Here is a 6,000-nt window from a genome sequence, read left to right as displayed (position 1 = left end):
TTTGGCTGAAGCCTGCCTACATATAATATATATTGCAATGTATTAAATGCTTTTACATGTTCAGATCTGGATATTTTTTGCTCAAGTTTCTTTTCATAACTCTAAGTCCACTTAGATCTGGTGTTTTTGAAGAGTAAGATGCTACTGTGAAAAGACCTAATATCACACTTCTTTCTGTAGCACGTGAGAGGCGTTTCCTCTCTGCAGGCTCCATTAGCACCACTTCCCACATGGACTTTTGCTCTCAGAGCAGGAGCTGAAACGATCAAACTCCGTTGCAGGTGTCTCAGTGCTTTGCACAGGAGCAGGATGAAGTACCTCCTGTCATCTCTCCAAATACTGCAGTGTAGATAATTATTACCGTCCACACTTAGGCTGCTTTGGGGGGTTTCTAGAGGCAATAAGACTATGTCAGTCCCTTGAAATGTTTCCAGGTGTGCAAACTTTAAAGTCCAGCAGCAGGTGAATAGTTTCCCTGTGGCTGGCTGCGAAATTGTGTCCCTTGACCAATCGTTGTCACTGTGGTATTAGAAATGTCTTTCTTCTTTCCAGGACGCAGTTACACAAACCACAAATACATGTTTGTACCAGTCATTGAAATCTCTACGTGTGTGCAAGATGCTCACACACACTCACAGACATATGTTACATTAACTGTATTTTTTAATACAGAAACACACCCTGGGATTTAGAGCCAGAATCCACAGAATAGAATGTAATGTACCCACCTTGTGACAAAGGGAGAGAGAAAAGAATACATGAGAGATTAGAAACCCAGGACAAAAGGCAGAACACCTTTCTGTGCCTTTCCATTACAGAACATTACTATAGAAGCAGCCCAGTCTTTCATGTGGGTGAGTTAGTTTCTCAGTTCTGTCAGGAGCAGAGTGATAACCTTGAGTCCTCCCACCAGGGATTTCCCTTCTCCGCTCACTATTTTTGTGTCTCACTCTGTGACTGACAATTAGAAATGCTATTATGTCATGACCCATATGACATGTGAAATGCCAAAGCCCCAGGTGTTCTGAGATGATGTTAAGTCACCTCAATAGGTTTCATTTCAAGTTCTAATGAGTGTCACACAGTACTGACTCATGGAGAGGATCTGTAAAGTTCTGTTAGGCCAAGGGAAAAAAACCCACATTGTCTGTGGAGGTAGTTTTTGCAAGAAACTAGAATGTGCACAGATGGAAGAAGACTGACACAGGAAGATTGCAAAATGAAGGGTTATGTAACTTTAGCTAAGGATGCTGCACCATGCTTCAGACTAAACACCTGGGGCTAGATTTGATAGAGAATCTGGAAATCAGTTTATTTACACCAGCAGTGAGATTGTGAAGTATTCGGGCTTCAAGAGCAGCTCCACTATTGACCCATGGAGGGCATATCCTGCCCTGGCTCGGGTAGGGTTATTTGCATTAAGAGATACTTGTGTGTGAGAAGAGTTAACCAGCCCAAAAATTTTTAGATTTTAATTGTCAACAATGCATTTACTTGTCATTGTACTAACTCTATTTGGCAAAACAGGAATCATATTTCAAGTAGGGTAGATATAAAAAATTTTGATTGTAATGCTCATAACAGATTTAGCTTACCCCTCCTGCCACTTGCCCAGTTCCATTTTGGTTTAATCTGTTATCTTTTCATCATTTAAGATGACAAGACCTTTGAGGGAGTGATTGGCCATTTTCTATGTGTTTTAAAGTACTCAGCTAACTCCCCACAGACATTAAATACAAGTACTCAGTATCGTAATGATGCTATTCCCATCTATATTTTTATTATCTAATATCTAAATTCACTGGTAGTTTTACATTTAATTGTTTTTCTCAGTATCTTTTACACAGTATGCCATCATGAAATGATGTCACAAACTAAATGTCTTTCTTTGTGGACTGATGGGTATTCATTAGAAAACATACATTGGAATAGCAATAAATGCAGTGTTAAAATTTTCAGTCCTTTGCATGTAAGTGCTTAGCAATATTTCAGGTATCATTAACTGAATGGCATTAAAGTAATTAATTGGTGAAACAGATCCCACATCAATGTTTTCATTCTCTAAGGCATGGCAAAATTTTGCAGTTGCAAATTACATAGATTTCATTTTCAAATAGAATGGAAAATCTTTTGCCTATAAATCCTTAATCTTCAGCCTGTGAAAAATATTGTGGACTATGAAAGAGCAGGTTCTACATCCTTGCTGTGCCTTAGCCAGTCTGAACAAAGGTCTAATGAGTCTCTGAACAGTGTGAAAAAAATCACTGGCTGTCTGACTAGCCAACTGTAGGGCAGGACAAAATCCAATTTGTCTAGGTTTGATTGAAACTTGAGTTAACTGTCAGTGCCCACACAAACTGGGAAAAATAGGATTAAAGGCCAAAGAGATATTAACAGTGGAAATCTTGTACACCTGCTTTGACAGGTGACTTTTGCACTTCACAGGTTTAACTAAGGATCATTTTCGCAGCAGTTCTTATGAAGCTAAAGCCCTTCTAAATGAAATTATTAAAAAACAACTGAGGATTAGAGAAATCTAAGCTTTCATAAAACTATCCAAGTAACAATAAGCAAAGATAAAGCAGAGCACTTACATTTCAAAATAATTAGATGTCTGTACATCAAAATGCAATCAGGTTGTACAGTGCTAAGGGCCTTGGTCATCTATTTTTCCTCATACTCTGTAAATTATTAATCATACACCAAAATAATTTTTATTCGTGATTATGGGAGTACAATAATATTTCACAGACTGTGAAAATTCTAAGGGTGAAAGGGAGATAATCACCTTAGCTCATAACATGACTTCACCCAGATAACTGCCAAAAATTATAACTCAAAGCCATTCAGCACACAAGAGCTGATGTACAGTTCTGGTTTAGTCTGGATCAGTGGCAAATAATTCAGTACAGAGCCATTGAGCCACCACAGCAAATAAGTCAAGGAATTTCTCTCCCGTTGTTTGATCTGATAACAAGGCTTAGTGTCAGAGCTGCTCAAGGAAATGCTACAAATCCAAAAGTGTAAGTTCAGATCCTGATGCTGGGTAGTGTTCCAAAGCCCACGCTCAGTCAGAGCAGTGGTAAAAGAGTAGGTGGCTGTTTGAGCTGGGAAGTCAAAGGCAGCAGGCACAGTAGTGTGCCACAAGCTACAGATGGGCCTGGCTTGATCTCCCATCACCCTGCTGTGGAGAGATGAGTGAAATTCTTAAAACCAGGAGATTTTGGAATCTCATCCCCAATGTACGAATAAATGAAAAATACTATTTATTAATTTGTGTCCACATTTAATTTTTAGTGTTGTTGTGTCATGCTTACACAAAACATTGTTTATGAATAAAAGGCCCTGAAGGGAATATTCTAAAAATAAAGGGAAAAGTGAAGGGAATATTTTTAAAATATTGTCTGACTCAGTTGCCATTGTGCAAGCCTCACTCAGAATTGTGCTTTATAAAACACTGCTTTGGGCTCGATCACCAGACCTAATCTCCATTTGCCAAGCTACAAGGTGCAGTCAATGCAGCAGTGATGAAACCAATTGCTGGGAAAACTAAACATCTTCTCGTGATTAACAAAACTACCTATTGTTAGAGGTTGCGATATTTCTAAGTTCAAGTGTGGAATTAGGTATCGGTAACTGATTTTTTCTTTTTTCCCTGGAGAGATTTGACACAAGCTCTTGATGCTTGGGATCTACAAAGATGCAGTAAAACCAAATGAGAACAAGTGGAAGCACTGCTGTGGAGCAAGGCAGAGTGCTCATGTGAATGAGGTTCATTACAAATCAGATTCACTCCACTCTCCCTCCAGCTGCAGTAAAGGTAAAACTTGTATGAAAATACCATTGCTCACTGCAGCTCTGCAACTCTTCAAAAAACAGATTGATCCTTGTGGTAAGTGGAACCTGGATACAAAAGGATTGCTGAGCAGCAACCAGAGGGCTCAAGATTATGACAAGGAGATTATCCCAGTAAGAACCACTCAAAAAGCAACTGCCATCAAGACCTTTTATCTACAGCATAGTTCTGTGTGGCTTACAAGGTTGGGCAAATTTTATGAGATATTTAGTAACAGAGAGGAAATATCACAGCTCAAAATTCAGAGTCTTAGCAGGTGTACACTCTCACATCAGCATTATTGTCCTGAGCCATAGTTTTCATTATTGCAGGTCTTTATTTTCAATTTGTTCAAAAATCATGGATAGGGCCAAATAGAATACTGAAGTCCAGAGGAACTGTGCAAAAATGGGAGGTGTCTTTATCTGTGAACTGTACTCATTCAAACCCAGTGAACACTCAGGTGAGCACAAGTCCCTGAGTTAGCACGTCCTAAGTCACCACCTCCAGGACAGAGCTGCCTCCTAAGGCCAGTCAGCAATCCTTGTGCCCAAGCTAAAATCACGGCTTATGTCTTTCAGTGAGAGTTCATAACGTGGTTTATTTACCTAGCACTATTCATTCAGAAGCACTCCAGTCTTCTAAAAATAACTCTGTATATTATACACATTCCTCAGCAGATGCTTAATGAACCTAAACACACATCCTAAGAAAAGCAGGGTAGCTCCAAGCTCAGTTGGGCTAGAGAAAAGGTCCCTGATTTATCTGCAGCTAGCCTGGAGTACCCAAAAGCTTTTGTTGAGAGAAGTTTAAAAATTCAAGCACTACTTAAAAATCACACGTGAGAAAATGATTTTGGAATACTCCACAGAATCCGAGCTGATGCATCCAAGGTGCATCACTGAGCTGTCAGAACGTTCCGCACACACTGCAGAGCAGCCTCTAATTAATCCACTGAGTGCCATTAATCCAGCTGCTGATGGGGGGTGTTCCTGGCATCACAAACAGCACCTTGCACCTGAGCACAGCAATGTGAGTGCATGAGATACCTGGGACCCTTTTAATAAGGCAGGTTGGTATTTGAAGGCCATAATATAGCATATTAAGGGGACATATTTTTGCACATGAGCCTTCTGGAGAACAATTCTCTATGTTTAGCTGATATCCCTTTATACTTCCATTAATTTGTTAACTCTTCTACACACAAGTCTTATCTGGAATTCATGCTCTGTGTGTGATTTCTTTCTTCCTGACCGTGCACGGGTGCTGTGCAGTATCAGACATCTGTCCACTCTCCTCATCCCCTCTGGCTTATTCATAGGTCATTTTTGGAATTTTCCCCCATGTTTTGAGCATTGTAAGCATTTTTGGAATTTTCCCCCATGTTTTGAGCATTGCAAGTTTGATGCATTTAACTTAATTCTTCAAAGATACGTTTCCTTTTTCTTGTTGATGGGACGAAAATTATAATACCAAATCTTCCATGTGGATGCTGTATCTTATGGAGACTATTGTTGTGCTTATAATGGTTATGCCATGATTTTTTTGGTGGACATTCCCACTCATAAATGTCTAGGATATTTATAGAAAGAAAATGTGTGAGGCACTAACATGGCTAAATAAGTTCAACATTCAAACACACTTTTGTTTAAAGTCAATTTAGCTGCACATGATGTTTCTGAAGCAGTTAAGTTTCTTTATAGTGAAGTCACTACATCTAATTGTTTAAATCACTTAAAAATTTTAATTACTTTTCTTATTTGAGGTATATGTCAATAATCCAACTAGTCCAAGTAGGTCCCTGGTTAAAACTGCGTCAATAACACCTCTGGGTACTATGTCTGAATAAGCTGCAAGCATATTAAGGCATTACTTTCTGTGGCTTTTGTAATATATTATGCACATAGATGAAAGTGGCAAAGTTTTTAACCTCATCAATGAAGCCTCAAGGGGGCAGTTATGGTGTAACTACATGGTCTCAACCAGATGGAATTCTTTGGGCTAAAAGATGAAAAAGTCCACAATTTATTCCAAGCATTCTTTCTCAAGTCTATTGCTGCAGGGCTCGAGTGAATCCAGAAAACCATTTTCTGAACCAGAAGTAAAGGGCCACAAATAAGATTTATTAAGGAGTCCTTCTTTTAGTGTAAAATTACACTTTGCCA

The sequence above is a fragment of the Corvus moneduloides genome, chromosome 16, assembly GCF_009650955.1.
Source record: "Corvus moneduloides isolate bCorMon1 chromosome 16, bCorMon1.pri, whole genome shotgun sequence".
Classification (NCBI taxonomy): domain Eukaryota; kingdom Metazoa; phylum Chordata; class Aves; order Passeriformes; family Corvidae; genus Corvus; species Corvus moneduloides.
This window is presented reverse-complemented; position numbering follows the sequence as displayed.